Genomic DNA, 17,212 nt, shown 5'->3' on the forward strand with positions numbered 1-17,212 from the left:
ATTTTTTTTTATTTTATTTTATTTTTCATTATTATTTTTATTATTATTATTTTGACTTCCTATTCTGTCTCCTTAACCCTATACTATTACTCCAAGGTTTTCTCAAACCTTCATCTTCATTCCCTACCCCCAAATCTCGCATTATCTTTTTCATATAAACAAGTGCCGAGTATCCATCTTTTGTTTATAGCAAATATCCTCCTTAGTCCTGGATCTGCGGTCAGTCACAAGCACCCTGTCCTCAATCTTAGGTCCAATAGAAGCTCCAATCAGTCTGCAGTGACCCTGTATTTAAACTAGAATTCCGGGCAGTGGTCAAGGGATCATATCCACTTATACATTCATTTGGAGACCTTGATTAATGAGTGCATATTGGCAAACCCATTGTTGCATAGAATTCTAATGTAGGTCAAATATTCCTTCATGGCAGTATGGACGGTGTAATGGTTAGCATTACTGCCTCACAGCACTGAGGTCCTGGGTTCGATTCCCACCATGGCCCTAACTGTGCGGAGTTTTTATATTCTGCATCGTACTTGTGTGGGTTTCCTCCGGGTACTCCGGTTTCCTCCCACAATCCAAAAATATACTGGTAGGTCACTTGTCTTCTAACAAAATTAACCCTAGTATGACTGTGTCTGTGTGCATGTACATGTGGTAGGGAATATAGATTGTAAGCTCCACTGGGGCAGGGACTTATGTGAATGGTCAAATATTCTCTGTAAAGCGCTGCGGAATATGTGTGCGCTATATAAGAAACTGTTAATAATAAATGTTAATAAACGTCTGTGTCAGTGGCGTAACTATGCCTCCGCAGCCCCCGCCGTGGCAGGGAGGCTGTGGTGCTATAGTTACCCGTTGCGCTGCTGCCCGGCCGCATCTGCGGTCACTGTCCCGTCACTCGCTCCCGGCGCCGGCTCCTGCTGATAATGAAAACTGACACTTAGAAAATGGCTGCCCCCGTATTGCAGACAGTTTTGGCAGCCATTTTCTAAGAGTCACTTTTCATTATCAGCAGGACCCGGCGCCTGGAGACTGGACGGGACAGTGACCACAGATGCGGCTCTGTCAGGTATGGGCATGGGGAGGGGCGCCGAGGGGAGGGAGAGAGAGAGGGGGAGGGGGGTGCCGAAAAAGTTTGGCGGGGGGGGGCGCAAAATATATAGTTACGCCACTGGTCTGTGGTGAATCTTGTCAAATGCTTTAGTATATTTGGATTTTACACTATTTTTTCCTCTACAACCATGTTTGGATAACTTACATTATATTCTCATACTTACCAGCATGTTTCAATGAAATCACAAAGCAGGTAGTGCAGAACTTGCTGGGGGTGGCTGGACAATGTAGCAAAAACAGTGCTTTTTTTATTACTGTACACAATGTCATGGTCATATGCCTTTGCCTTAACCCCAAATTCCCTGTGAAATGCTGCCGTATGATCTCTCCCCGAATCACATTCCCCCTCCGCGTACTCCTAACTACCTCATGTTGTGTAGCTTCAGCTTCCTGCACGACTGCTGCATTGCCATCATCAACATAATTTGGTTGGTCCAGAGTAATGTTATGTAGGATGCAGCAAGCCTGGACAATCAATACTGCTTTGGCAGGGTGGTAAAGGAGTGCACCTACTGATCTGTCCAAACACCTGAATCAGGTTTTCAGCACCACAAAGGTGCGTTTCAGAACACTGCGGGTGGCAATGTGTTCAGCGTTGTAGCGGTGCTGTGCAGGGCCTTGTGGGTTACACAGAGGTGTCGTGAGCCAAGGATGACACCCATATCCTGAGTCACCTACAAATTAGTAAGAAACGTATTTTGAAGGTCAGATATCATGTGGGTATTTTGCAAGTACTAACAGCACTGCACACACCTCAATTTATATTTTGGTGCGGATCAGTTGGTCACCAGCAAGTTGTTAGACAGTCATTAAGTCAACATTAGGTCAACATGCATTTTGGTCGACGTGGGGTTTTGGCATTTTATTTGTTCCAAATCTCGACACATACTGGCACAAAAAAAATTGCACCACCCCATGTTGACCTTTAGACGGTCAACCTAACCCACGTACACCTAATGACCCTGTACACATAACCCATGTCAACCGAAATGCATGTGTAGGTAATGGTGTGGAGCTAATGACTGCCTAACAAGTTGCTGGTGGCCCTATGACCGTATCCCTATTGGTTTGGTCAAATTCAGCCCGTACCCAGAAATACCATTAGGAGTATGTTTTACATTACCATTTCAAATTTTGAAACACACACTAACTGGGTACAGTCAATATTAATCACAATGGTGAGTTCAGACATGCAACACATGCCAATTAATGTGGCAGATGGAGGTTGCACATTATGCCATTCACATTCTTTGGTGTAATGTGTATTCAGTAACCTAACAAGTTACCATTTAACAATATGGTGCACCAACAATACCATGGTTCTTATCACTGCATGAACATGTTTGTTTGGCTTGTAAAGGGCAACACATAATGGCAAACAAAAAAATAAAAAGGATAAGTGACTTACCAAGTAGCCAGCCCTCCGGCATGGTGTGGCCCTGGAAGTGGTCCCAGAGAGTACGAGTAATGCAGGATATAGGCATCATGGCAGTTCCCGGGGTAGCCTGCAACCACACTGAGAATTTTCAGGTTGGCACACATACCACCTGAACATTGAGGGAGTGGCACCCACGCCGATTGATGTAGACATGCTCCCTCACGTGCAGGCCCCCGAATCCCAATATGGGTGCAGTCTATGACTCCCAGGACATTTGGAAATGATGAGATCCAATAGAATGCCACCTTCAGGTCCTGCCACTTGGACTCACAACGTGGGGATCTGATGTATGTGCACCACAACTTCTTGAAAGCAAGTAACACTTGATTGAAATGCTTTGAGAAAGTGGCTTGTGAGACCCCCAATGACCATGAGGTCACAGACTGGGATGAGCCTGTGGCCAAGATGTAGAGGGCACACATTAATTTTTGCAGCCCAGACACTGCATAGTTGGCAGCCCAAATGGGTCCAAATCATCTCTCACCTGGTCATATAAGTTCAACATGTTATTGTGGTTCAGTCGAAACATCCCCACAACCTGTTGATCAGAGAGGGAGTCCAGGTACACCCTAGCACAGTACCTACGAGAAGCACGAAGTGGCCGAAGTACCTGGATCTTGTGGGCAGCAGCCTCCCTCCTCCTGCGCAGCTCCTCCAAACGTCCCAGCTCACAAACTACCAGCTCTGCTTGGCGAGATGTAAGACGAGCCTTTCTTGCAAGCTTCTGACTTTAACCCCTTCACGACATTTGACGTATATATACGTCATGGTCGGGAAGTACTTCCCGACCGTTGACGTATATATACGTCATGACTTCTAACTGTCACTGCGTCTAGAGACGCAGTGACAGTTAGGTGATGTCTGCTGTCCCTGACAGCAGACATCCCCCCTCGTCGCCCAGGGGGGGCAGGGGTGCCCCCCCCGGTCGGCGATCGATGTGATTGGCTGTTCAAATCTGAACAGTCAATCACAGCGTTTCCTGTGTTACCGGCGGCTAAGCCGCTCGGTAACACAGAAAACGGTGGTGATCGGTGCAGCACCGATCACCACCGATGTGCAGCCCCCCCCTCCCACCCGCCGGGCACTCACCCGGCAGCAGCAGCAGCAGCTCCCCCGGCTCCCCCGGTGCGCACGCAGCGCTGCCCTCCTCCCCCCTCCCTCCCGCAGCAGCAGCAGCAGCAGCATCATGCTGCTAGAAAAGTTAAAATAAAATAAAAAATAAGTATTGCAAATGTATATGTATATATATATATATATATATATATATATGTGTGTGTATATATATATGTATATATACAGATGGGGCCGGGCTCATCTTTGCAGGGGATGGCGATGGCGTCGCCATCGCCATTCCCTGCTCCCGCGCCATCTGTGTGTCGGAAGGGGACGCGCGTGCACGAGGTGCGCGCGCGTCCCCTTCCGACGGTGCTGCCCTCGGTCGCCCGGTGCCCACACCGGGCGCCCGCACCCCCCCACAGCCTCCTCGGGTCCCCCCAGCCCCCCTCGAGCGGGAGGCGGACAGTATTGTGTCCGCCTCGCCGCCCGGCCGCCCGGATACTGAGACGCGCGTGCGTGGGGGACGCACGCGCGTCTCAGTCAGATGGCGCGCCGTGTTGCTGGCGGATCGCCAGCAGCATGCTGCTGGCGATTCGCCAGCAAGCATAAGGCCTGCGCTATCTGTATATATATATATATATATATACACACATATATATATATATATATATATATATATATATATGTGTGTGTGTGTGTGTGTGTGTGTGTGTATACCGCACCGATCACCAACGATCGCCAGCCCCCCCCCCCTCCCACCCGGCAGCCCCCCTCCCTCCCACCCACCCGGCTGCCGCAGCGCCAGCACCCCTCCCACCCCCCCGCCAGCCGCAGCGCCAGCCCCCCTCCCAAAGCTGGTGACCAAAATGGGGTCACTTGTGGGGGGGTTCCACTGTATTGGTGCTTCGGGGGTCTTGCTAATGCGACATAGCACCCACCATTCATTCCACCACCAAAAATCACTCCTTCCCTTCTGAGTCCTGCCATGCACCCAACTGGTAATTTTTGGTCACATGTGAGGCATTGCCGTACTCGGGAGTAATTGGGGCACAGATTTTGGGGTGCTTTGTCTCCTTCATTCCTTGTGAAAATTAAAAATTTTGAGCCAGAACTGCATTTTTGTGTAAAAAATTAAATTTTTTTACACAAAAATGCAGATCTGGCTCAAAATTTTTCATTTTCACAAGGAATGAAGGAGACAAAGCACCCCAAAATCTGTGCCCCAATTTCTCCCGGGTACGGCAATGCCTCACATGTGACCAAAAAATACCAGTTGGGTGCATGGCAGGACTCAGAAGGGAAGGAGTGATTTTTGGATTTTGCAGCACAGATTCTGGTTGAATGACCCCCGAAACACCCATACAGTGGAACCCCCCCACAAGTGACCCCATTTTGCAAACTACACCCCTCAGGGAATTCATCTAGGGGTATAGAGTACATTTCAAACCCCCCGAGGTTTCACCAATTTTGATACAACTGAGCTGTGAAAATGAAAAATTAATTTTTTTCATTTTCACTGCCTAGTTGTACCACAATTGGTGAAACCCCTGGGGGTTTGAAATGTACTTTATACCCCTAGATGAATTCCCTGAGGGGTGTAGTTTGCAAAATGGGGTCACTTGTGGGGGGGTTCCTAACTTTTAGCATCTTATGGTGCCTAGAAACCTACATGGTGCCTAAAAAATAATCTCATAAAAAGGAGGCTCCAAAATCAAGTAGGTGCTCCTTCTATTATGAAGCCTGTGGTTTGGTCACCGTGCACACTAGGGCCACATATAGGATATTTATGAAAACCAAAGAATTGGGGGAATCAATTTTTAGTCACATTTCTCTAGTAAAATGTACTGTGTTCCTTAGAAAAATGTATTAAAATTGCAAATCTGCAAAAAAAAAGAAATTTTGAAATTTCACCTACACTTTGTTTTAATTCCTGTGAAACACCTAAAGGGTTAACAAACTTCCAAAATGCTGTTTTGAATACTGTGAGGGGTGCAGTTTTTGAAATGGCATCATTTATGGGGGTGTCTCACATACAAGTCCCTCAAAGTCACATCAAAACTGACCTGGTCCCTAAAAAAATCAGAGTTTGAAATTTTCTTGAAAATTTGAGAATTTGCTATTCATATTTTAAGCCTCCTAGTGTCCAAAAAAATGAAAAGGAGGTTGAAATAATGATGGCAACATAAAGTATACATATGGTCTATGTTAGTTATTAACTATTTTGAGTGGTTAGATTATTTGTCTCACAAGCAGAAAATTTAACATTTTGAAAATTGCTAAATTTTCCATTTTTTTACGATATTTTGGTATTTTTCAAAAAAAAACACAGACTGTATCGACCAAAATTTACCACTAACTTGAAGTACAATGTGTCACGAGAAAACAATCTCAAAATCACTGGGATAAGTAAAAGCAAAAAAAAGTTATCCCCACTTAAGTGAGACATGTCAGATTTGAAAAAAAGGGCTCTGTCATGAAGGCACAAACTGGCTCTGTCATGAAGGGGTTAAACAAAACAATTTGTGTTACAGACGGATGCCTCTGGGACAGGATTGGGAGCAGTCCTTCCCCAAGACGTATATGGAGAGGAGAAGCCCATCACCTACCTTAGCCATAACTTACTGCCCAGAGAGCGCAAGTACTCAACTGTAGAGCAGGAGTGTTTTGTAATTAAGTGGGCAGTCGAATCCTTGTGATATTATTTGTTGGGGCGAGAGTTTTTATTGGTCACAGACCATGCACAGTTGCAATGGATGCATACAAACAGAGGCGAATTCTCATGTGACCCATTGCTTTTGGCCTTACAGCCAATTAACACAAGAAAGCCGGAACATCATTTCCTGTATGAGTGGGTGGAACGCATATTTGGAACGCGTAAGTAGAGCACAAGACAGTTCCGCCAACGCCGTTTGAAGAAAAGCATTGGTCCTACTGAGAGGATCTCAAAGCTGTTTTTGTTTCAACTTCATGTGAGTGCATTTAAAGGAACAAAGAGAATATAATTCTACAATACTTTGCACCATGTTGTTGTATTTCTGAGTTTCAGATAATATTTACAACCATCTATCAAGTATTGCACCAAAACAGGAAAGTACTGTTTTTGAGGTGGTGGGATAACTACTGGCAGCGCAATTGTGACGCACGATTTTTGTGTTTTGGATTGTATTTATTGAGTTGTATGGTATTAAACCCTAGTGTGTCACAGGCAGCAGCGGGAAGGTGTGTGCAAAATTCTATCACACAACACAAAAAAGAACGTTACAGCCAATTAAGTTTGAGGTGAGGCATCGTCCGGGGGAATAGCACCTCAATGCCGATGCCCTTTTCAGGAGGTTTGTAGGTCCTGATCCTCCAAGCAACTCTACGGTGAAGCTAGGGGAGGAGAAAGAAGGTGAGGTGGGAGATGTCTGGAAAGTGGTGGAGGGCTCTGTACATGGTTAGATGACACAAGTAGGTTTGGGTGAGGCAGAGAGCTCACTTGAAAGTTTTGTAGCTTCACCAAGGTGATTGATGTCATCTCTCCACATGAAAGCAATGTGGAGAAACCAGACAAGATTTTGGAGCAGCAAAATGAAAAGAGAACAAGTTATCTTTGAGGAGCACTTGTAGAGTGGTGAGCTGTCTGACCCGAGCAGCAGCAGGTAGTTGGGGGTGTTAGTCCCTTAAGAATACATAAACAGAAAAAAGAAGGGGTATGCTGCACTCATAGATGTACAATATCATTAAATAATAAAATAAAACAAATTTGAATACACATTAATTACGCATAATAAAATAATTGCATGCTATGATATAAATTAAATGTCATGAATAAAAAGGTGCATTTAAAAATGTGCAATATAGTCACCTGTCACTTTTTGGTTAGATAATGCCCAATTCTGAGCCAGTATGTCTGAAAGGATGTAAAGTCCCTCTGAGATGATGAAATGGAGGGATCCAGGTACCCCAGAAATATGCTGATGGCAAGGTGGCCTTCCTCTTGTGAGACAGTATAAGGCTGTATGGTGTCAGCAGGCTGGATGGAATCGGTACATCCGTTAGAAGAGACTTAGGTCTACAGTCATTAGGCTGACCCCGGAAGGTCGACTGGCCCCAAGGTCGACAGGGTTAAAGGTCGACATGGGTCAAGGTCGACATGACTTAAGGTCGACATGGGCCAAGGTCGACATGGTTCTAGGTCAACAGTCATTATGTCGACATGAGTTTTTCACTGGTTTTTACCTGAATGTCGACACAGTCGACATGGACACAGTTGGAGTTGAACCGCATCGCTCGCTTCGCTCGCAATGCTTCGGGCACCACGCCCTAGTGGATGGTAGGGCATGAAATACCGCCTGTCGGCACATGTCGGCTCAAAAAACAGGGAAAAACTCATGTCGACCTAATGACTGTCGACCTAGAACCACGTCGACCTTGGCCCATGTCGACCTTAAGTCATGTCGACCTTGACCCATGTCGACCTTTAACTCTGTCGACCTTGGGGCCAGTCGACCTTCCGGGGTCGACCTAATGACAGTCGACCTAAGTCTCTTCTGACAGATGACCGTTTCCCGGCTGGATATACCTGCCTCGCTGGGACTGGTATGTAATCCCGGCGGTCGGAATCCCGGCGGTCAAAATCCTGATGCTTAAATCCCAACAAGGGGGTGATGTGGATCGCTCACCACGCATCGGGCCCCGTGCCCCGCTACGCTGGGCACACTAATTTATTCTCCCTCTATGGGTGTCATGGACACCCACAGAGGGACAAAGTGCCGGGTTTTCGGCGGTCGGCATTCCGGCATCGGGATTCCGACCGCCGGGATTGTGACTGCATCCCGTCTCCCTTGGTGCCAATGATTTAATAGAGTTAACTCCTGGATGGAATTTTCTGCAGTGGTACCACAATGGCAAAGTATAGCGGGACAGTTGGTGACTGGTTAGAGTGAATGGGTGAAGTTGAGGGATATAAGGTGCGTACACACGGGGGCGATTTTGTCCAAAATCGCGGGAAATATGGTCGCTGAGCGACCATATTGCCCACAATGGGAGTGTGCACCGGCGATATATCGTCGGGTGCGTGCTCCCGTTTTTGCCCCTGTGGTGATCGCTGGTCGCAGGAACATGCTCCTGCGACCAGCTGATTACCACTGCCGGGCTCCCCCCGGCAGTTTCTTTTTCATCAGCGACCATCTCTGGTCGCTGATGAACAGGAGAAACTGAGCAATATATTGCTCAGCCATATATTGCTCAGCCATATATGGCTGAGCAATATATCTCCCCTGTGTGTACACAGCATTAGATAGCACCTCTCAACTGACATGTTTCTCTGTCATATATACAGCTTTTTCCAGGTTTTTCACCTTTTATGAATCATGGCACCCTAGAGTATTGGAACTGTCTTACCTCCTAGTCAAATGTTTCTGTTTGAGAAATTTTGAAAAAAAAACCCATTAAATTAAGTACATTTTGTTGAAAGGTCATTGTTAGGTCAGTTATGTGGTGAGGAACAGGATTCACTTCTGTGTGTCCATATGATTGGCAGCTACCTGCACTGGTTTTGCCTATTACATTGACCATAAATAATATGAATTGGTCCTGGATCCCCAATCTAGGGCACCCCTGCAAGTGTCCCGAGGCACCCCAGGGTCCCATGGCACACAGTTTGGGAACCAATGCTCTAGAGGGCTTACCGAAAAAATAGCTTGGAATATCTCAGGGTTGCCTACTTTTGAAAAATCATTTCAGGGAGAAAAGTAAAAGCCAGGGGGCGGGCCTTGCATCGACAGGGGGCGGGCCTTGCGTCGCCAGGGGGCGGGCCTTGCAATATTTTGATAAGCATGTTATGCCCATTGCATCACATTGTGTCCCATACAGTAATGCCCATTGGAGCACATTACATTCCACACAGTAAGGCCCACTGCACAGTATACCCCATAGAGTAATGCCCACCAGTCCTAGCTGGTGGGGGAATGTGGGTGGGGATGCATACAACTGCCATACAAGAAGTGTGAACAGGGCCTGTCTTCAATTTTTTTTTAAAAAGTCACTAGATGTGGCAGTGATAGTAGGAAGCAGGTTTACTGCAGCCTGACTGGGTACAGGAGAGCGATAGGCCCACAGATATGGTAAAGCCTGTGGGGTAGAGAGATTTTTATCATGCTTTACCATCTCGGTCCCACCGCTGCTCACTGTTAAGATGAGCTGGCCCTACGATTGGAATATATATCCCTACGCATTTTGTTAGTGTCCACTGAGGCACTGACTGAGGTAGGTGTAGGGGGAGGAGGGGGGACTTTGCATTAAAATATCCGGGCAGAGATCAGGTCACAGATACTTACCACTCGACGGCCAGTAAGCTTTCTCCTGCAGCCACCGCTCCTCTGTCCTCTCTCACTGTCGCGTCTCTTCCGGGATGGCTACTGTGCCTGCGCAACATAATGGCGAGGATGCCGCCAACGTGATGATGCTGCATCATCGTGTTATTGCATTTGCGGCGTCATAGTGGTTATCTCGCGCATATGCAGTAGCCATTGTGGCAGGGGGAAGCGCCGCTCCGGGAGAAAGGGGGGCTCTTCCCGGGAGTCCGTGAGATTACCCACAATTCCGGGAGTCTCATGGACATTCCGGGAGAGTCGGCAACGCTGGAATATCTTTTTGTAATGTCTTCTTTATAACGGTATTTTTAAGCTCTGATCCAGAGTTATATTAAAAACAGGATATTTGTAACTATAAAGGTTCAAGATTTACATTGCGGCTCATTATACACTCCAGCCTACCTGACCCTCTCGGGACTATGTAAAAACCGGACCCGGACAAGACTCCGGACCACCGGACAGGACATCAAAATCTGCAGTCCGGAGCTTGTAGGGTTCGGTCCGGGGGGTGTCCTGTTCGGGGGGGGGGGTGTCTTGTCGGGGGGGTCCCTGTGATAGCTATCACCAGGGACATGGGGGAGGGGAGATTACAGCCTCCCCGTGTGGTCCGGACCATACAGGGAGACTTTATTCTACCCGTCCTCCTCTACCTGGTGACAGGTGTGACAGGCAGCCCCCCCGGACAGGACACCCCCGGACAGGACACCCCCCGGACCGGACGCTACAAGCTCCAAAACGCAGAGTTTGATGTCTGGTCCGGCAGTCCGGGGGTTTTGTCCTGGTCCGGGTTTTACCCATACCCGACCCTCTCCATGCGGCAGAAAATGCTCTGTTCCTGGATTTCCCTGGTAATGTATGATTGCCATCACCTGTGGTGAAATATTTTTACCTAGCTCCCCACAGGTGATGGCAATCCTACATTACCAGGGAAGTCCAGGAACAGAGCATTTTCTCCCGCATGGAGGGTCAGGTATGCTAATACATGTTCATAATTTAACAGTAATTAATATTTTATTTATTGAAATCGCCTTGTGTCTGTAAATGTATTATGTGACACATTGCACTAGTAAGAATACTTTAGCTGTCCTGTATGTAATGCTGCTACACTGGTTTGGTTTATGGCTTGCTGTGCTCTGTCATGTTATTACAGGTTTGGAACATCTGGGCACCCGTAGTTGTAGTACAGAGATGACTACAGGATGACGTCAGAGAGGCGGTGTCACGTGACCAGGAAGTCCCCCTGGCGTCTGCAGACAGTGCAGAGGGAGCTGGCCGGACTCCATTCCGAATACACACATCACAGGCTGAGGTATATAATCTGTGTATTACTGTATTTCCTGTGTGACCTCTGCACCCTGCACTCACCAAGCACATTGCACTGTATGGGAACTGCCTTAGGTCCTGAGGGAAATGGCTGCTGCCCTGGTAACGTGACGCTGACCACTCATGGAATATATTACTAACCAATGTATAGGGAAGCAGTGACTGATAACATCTCCTGACAGCAGTGGGTATGGGGATAATGCAGGAACACCCTGGGAATGTGGGTGGTAACACTGCAGTACAGGGCACATAAGTGGCAGCCTGGTGCAAACAAGGTGTGCTGGCCATTGTAGTGCGCTTGGTGCAGAATGTCTGTAGAGTTTGTGCACTTACTGTGATTGGCAGTGGGGCGCACACACACCTAAAGCTGGGTGCACATCAGTCAGTGCGTACCAAGTGTGGGACCTGGCATCAGCAAGGACATATACACTCACCTAGCGGCCAATCAGGAGCCAAGAAAGTCGGCTCCTGATTTTCCAGAATTCATTCTGAGTAGAGGCGCAGAGGAGGAAGGATCTCTGCGCCTCTGACAGTCCGCAGCGGGGAGCTTGCCGGAGTCGCCGTCAACTTGAAGAAGATGCAAGAAAAACTGGACTACATCGGATTAAGCCTGAAGAACTTCCATGGAGGACCTGGGTGAGTTGGATTTCCTTCCACAGGTCCACCATGGATTTCTTCGGACCCCGGACCGGACGCTGACATGGAAATCGACATCCTGAAGAATGGCGACACGGATCCGGAACCAGGACAAGGCACCGGATCAAGACTCTGGGACCTACCTACGGGATCAAGATAGGTAAGTATCAGTATGTGTGTAATGTATGTATTAAACTTTTATTTTTCATGTGTCAGTGTGTGTTTATTGAACTACTTTTTTTACTGTGGAACTACAAGACCCAGCGGGCCCTTTAATGCCCCGCAGGCTGGGACTTGTGGTTCTCCAAGTCCCAGCTTGCAGATGAGGCTTGCTGGGACTCATAGTTCCACAGTTTAAAACAATAGTTTATTCATCTATTTTTTTACACCAGTATCAGCCCAGTGGCCACCACACAGGGCTACTGGGGACAGCACCAGGCTTCAGCCTGGTCAGGTAAGTCCTGGAGGGGGGGGACCCCTTTATTGGGGGGGTCCCAACTCCCCCAGGGCCCCTGGCCAGGCTGACCGGTCAGAGGGTTAATGCTTTGGCCGGGGGGACTTGTATAAAAAGTCTCCACCCGACTGTGGCATTACCCTGCTGGCTGGTTTGGCCTGGGGCTGGTTTTTAAAATACTGGGGACCCCTAGTCATTTTGATCCCCGTATTTTGGGAACCAGCCCCGGACCTGGGTCTGGTTGTTAAAAATCAGGGAACCCCTATTTGTCGGGTTCCCTGATTTTTAATTACCGGCCCCGGCTCTTTCAGCCTGGTGCTGGTTACAGCTGTGGGGGGGACCCCACGCTGATTTTTTTTTAAAAAATTATTTATTTTTCAATTTTTTTTACACTCTACAGCCTGCATGGATCTGACTGATCCATGCAGACTGCCTCTACTAATTCTTATTAGCGGCCGTATATACAGCCAGCTAATACGAATTAGTACGACATCGGAGGGTTACAAAGCAGTCGTATATGACTGCTTTGTAAATCCCCCTCCGGAACACGACTTTGCATACGACTGAAACAGTCGTATGCAGTCGTAGGGAAAATACTAATACGAAAAACTAGGTTTTTCGTATTAGTACATTTCCCCCATAATGTCACAGGCTATGTGTGTCTGGCTTGAAATGTGAACTGTTTAATGTGGCTTAAGAATTATATAATAATAATAATAATAATTTTATTTATATAGCGCTCTTCCTGCAATAGGTCTCAAGGCGCTTAATACAGGCATGTCCAAACTATGGCCCTCCAGCTGTTGTGAATGCCCATTGGAGCACATTACATTCCACACAGTAAGGCCCACTGCACAGTATACCCCATAGAGTAATGCCCACCAGTCCTAGCTGGTGGGGGAATGTGGGTGAGGATGCATACAACTGTGAACAGGGCCTGTCTTCAATTTTTTTCCGGGGATAACAAAGTATCCAATAGTCAGGTTTAGATCATTATCAAATTATATTAATAATGGGAACCGTGTCCCTGAGTTGTGGACCTTAATAATGAGGATTATCACTCTGGGAGACTAGGAGCGGGCAGCGTCCCGACCACTCCTGTCACCCCATTTGCAAGTGTATAAAAAGGGCAGAGGGGTACTTGTGTATTATCACGGCGCCCAATTTCATATAAATCGCATGCGATTTTGCGGCCAATTTGCATGCGATGCGATATCGCATGTGATTTGACGTGATTTGCATGCTATTCCATCCTTGCATACCCCCACTATCCAAGTCAGCCCGAAGTGTGGCAAACGCAGCGGTACGCGTGCTCCCGACCTGTTCATACCCCCACTATCCACATCGACGTGGAGTTGATTTTCTAAAGTGTGGCGAGCCCCGCGGAAAACGATCCCGAAGCGTGGCGAGAGGACACAGATTACTTGACGTGTATTCCATGTCCCCTCGCGGGGCTCGCTGTGCTCGCCACGCTTCAGGATAGTTTTCGGCGGGATTCCCCACGCTTCGGGCTCGGGGGCTCACTGCGCTTGCCACACATTATAAAATCTCAATGGTGTTCGTAAGTATGCCCCCTCAAAGGTTCTTCAAGTCAGGACTCCCAGCAGCGGTGGATTATCGCAGGATCCTCAGGCAAGCGGTGCAGAAATTGGTACTTGCTCAAGTGATTATACCTGTACCAGCACTGGAGCGGAACCAGGGAAAGCTTCTCCAATCTTTTTGTGGTACCGAAGCCGGACGGCTCGGTCAGACCGATTATAAATCTAAAATCTTTAAACTCTTATCTTCGGGTCTTCGAGTTCCATATGGAAACCTTAAGGGCTGTCATTGCAGGATTGGAGGACGGAGAATTCCTGGCGTCCATCGACGTGAAGGATGCCTACCTTCCTGTCCTGGTGTGGGGTCCACAGCAGGCGTATTTAACATTTGCCATTCTGGATGAGCAGTGGCAGTTTCAGGCCCTGCCGTTTGAACTGTCCACTGCCCCGCACGTTTTCACCAAGGTGATGGCAGAAATGATGTTCCTGCTAAGGACCCAGTGGATAAACATTATCCCATACCTGGACGACCTGCTGCTGAAGGCGGAGTCAGACTTGAGCCTGCAGGTGGGGATAGGGACTACCAGACGTGTGTTGTTGGACCACGGGTGGATTCTGAACATTCCCAAGTCCTCTCTAATGCTGGCCCAGCGTCTCCAATTTTTGGGGATGATATTGGACACGGTAGAGAGGAGGGTGTTACTCCCGGCGGAAAAGATCGCCGCACTCCAGCAGTTGTTGTTGGAAGTGCTGACCCCAGAGAAGGTGTCAGTTTACCTGTGTATCAGGTTGATGGGAAAAATGGTGGCTTCATTCGAGGCACTCCAGTTCGGGAGATTCCACTCCAGTGTGTTCCAGTGGGACCTATTGAGCAAGTGGCCCGGTTCACATGTCCACATGCACAGGTTGATTTGCCTGTCAGCAAAGACAAGACAGTCTCTGCAGTGGTGGCTCCATTCTCCAAACCTCCTCACGGGATGGAGATTCGGCATCCAAGACTGGACTCTTTTGACAACAGATGCCAGCCTGCTAGGTTGGAAGGCAGTGACACAAGGGGTGCGGTTTCAAGGAAGATGGATGCACCTGGAAGCACAGCTCCATATCAACAACTTGGAGCTGAGAGTGGTTTATTACGCCTTGTTGCAAGCACATCACCTCCTGGAAGGCAGGCGGTCCATTCAGACAACGCAACGACAGTTGCATATCTGAATCGGCAAGGAGGTACAAAGAGCAGGGACTGCATTAGAAGTCCACCAAGATCCTTGACTGGTCAGAGGTGCATGCAGTCTCAATTTCAGCCATCTTCATTCCCGGGGTAGACAACTGGGAATTGGACTCTCAGCCATCACGACCTACACCCTGGGGAATGGGGACTACATCCCCAGGTATTTCGAGCGTTGTAGATCTGTGGGGGCAGATATTGCTCGAGGACGAGCGATCCACAGGCAGAGGCGATAGATGCTCTGACTACGGTATGGTCGTACACCCCCATTTGTGCCGCCAATTGGTACTTGGTCATTGCCTACCTTCAGTCATCATGGTACGAACCATTGGATGCCACGGAACGGAAATATCTCACCTGGAAGACTGTGACCTTGTTAGCTCTGGCTTCAGCCAGGAGGGTGTCTGAGCTGAGCGCTCTTTCTTGCAAGAGCCCCTACATGATATTTCATCAGGATAGGGTGGAGCTTCAGACAAGACCACAGTTCCTGCTGAAGGTTGTGTCAGCATTTCATTTGAATCAGTCGATTTGTGGTGCCTTCTAGCTTAGGACATCAGGATATCCCAAAATCCTTGGATGTGGTCAGGACCATTCGAGCTTATGTCAAGAGGACTGCACGTCTCCGCAAGACTGAGTGTCTGTTTGTGCTTTATGACGCACAGAAGAAGGGCTGTCCGTCTACCAAACACACAATTGCTAGGTGGATCAGTTCCACCATACAGCAGGCCTATGTGGCAGCGCAATTGAAGGTAACCGGCTTCTGTGACAGCCCATTCTTTGAGAGCAGTGAGCACATCCTGGGCGGCTGCTCGGGTTGTTTCCGCATTGCAGCTATGTAGAGCTGCCACTTGGTCGGGTCAACATACCTTCGTCAAATTCTACAAATTTGACGCTTTGATACCCAGTATGGGCAGGCGGTGTTGCAACAAGCTCTGCACGTTCCCACCCTTTCTGGAAGCTTTGGGACCTCCCCAATGTATTGAGACCTCAGTATTCCATATGGATGTTAGTGAAAATAGGACTTTAATACCTACTGGTAAATCCTTTTCACGCTCGCCTCAGTGCGGTGCATGTTATTACAGGTTTGGAACATCTGGGCACCCGTAGTTGTAGTACAGAGATGACTACAGGATGACGTCAGAGAGGCGGTGTCACGTGACCAGGAAGTCCCCCTGGCGTCTGCAGACAGTGCAGAGGGAGCTGGCCGGACTCCATTCCGAATACACACATCACAGGCTGAGGTATATAATCTGTGTATTACTGTATTTCCTGTGTGACCTCTGCACCCTGCACTCACCAAGCACATTGCACTGTATGGGAACTGCCTTAGGTTCTGAGGGAAATGGCTGCTGCCCTGGTAACGTGACGCTGACCACTCATGGAATATATTACTAACCAATGTATAGGGAAGCAGTGACTGATAACATCTCCTGACAGCAGCGGGTATGGGGATAATGCAGGAACACCCTGGGAATGTGGGTGGTAACACTGCAGTACAGGGCACATAAGTGGCAGCCTGGTGCAAACAAGGTGTGCTGGGCATTGTAGTGCGCTTGGTGCAGAATGTCTGTAGAGTTTGTGCACTTACTGTGATTGGCAGTGGGGCGCACACACACCTAAAGCTGGGTGCACATCAGCCAGTGCCTACTAAGTGTGGGACCTGGCATCAGCAAGGACATATACACTCACCTAGCGGCCAATCAGGAGCCAAGAAAGTCGGCTCCTGATTTTCCAGAATTCATTCTGAGTAGAGGCGCAGAGGAGGAAGGATCTCTGCGCCTCTGACAGTCCGCAGCGGGGAGCTTGCAGGAGTCGCCGTCAACTTGAAGAAGATGCAAGAAAAACTGGACTACATCGGATTAAGCCTGAAGAACTTCCATGGAGGACCTGGGTGAGTTGGATTTCCTTCCACAGGTCCACCATGGATTTCTTCGGACCCCGGACCGGACGCCGACATGGAAATCGACATCCTGAAGAATGGCGACACGGATCCGGAACCAGGACAAGGCACCGGATCAAGACTCTGGGACCTACCTACGGGATCAAGATAGGTAAGTATCAGTATGTGTGTAA

The 17,212-nt window shown here is 48.3% G+C and overlaps 1 protein-coding gene across 1 annotated transcript in view; it reads left to right on the top strand.

Moving 5' to 3' along the window:
• The first annotated feature begins 13,080 nt into the window (after nucleotides 1–13,080).
• LOC146075894 (uncharacterized) overlaps nucleotides 13,081–17,212 on the top strand; it is a 41,098-nt gene continuing 36,966 nt past the window's right edge. Inside the window, exon 1 of the mRNA XM_083185572.1 lies at nucleotides 13,081–16,380. The gene's annotated coding sequence lies outside the window, so the exon portion shown is untranslated. The remainder of the gene's footprint in view (nucleotides 16,381–17,212) is intronic.

The sequence above is a fragment of the Crinia signifera genome, chromosome 4 (assembly GCF_055691185.1).
Source record: "Crinia signifera chromosome 4, ASM5569118v1, whole genome shotgun sequence".
NCBI lineage: Eukaryota > Metazoa > Chordata > Amphibia > Anura > Myobatrachidae > Crinia > Crinia signifera.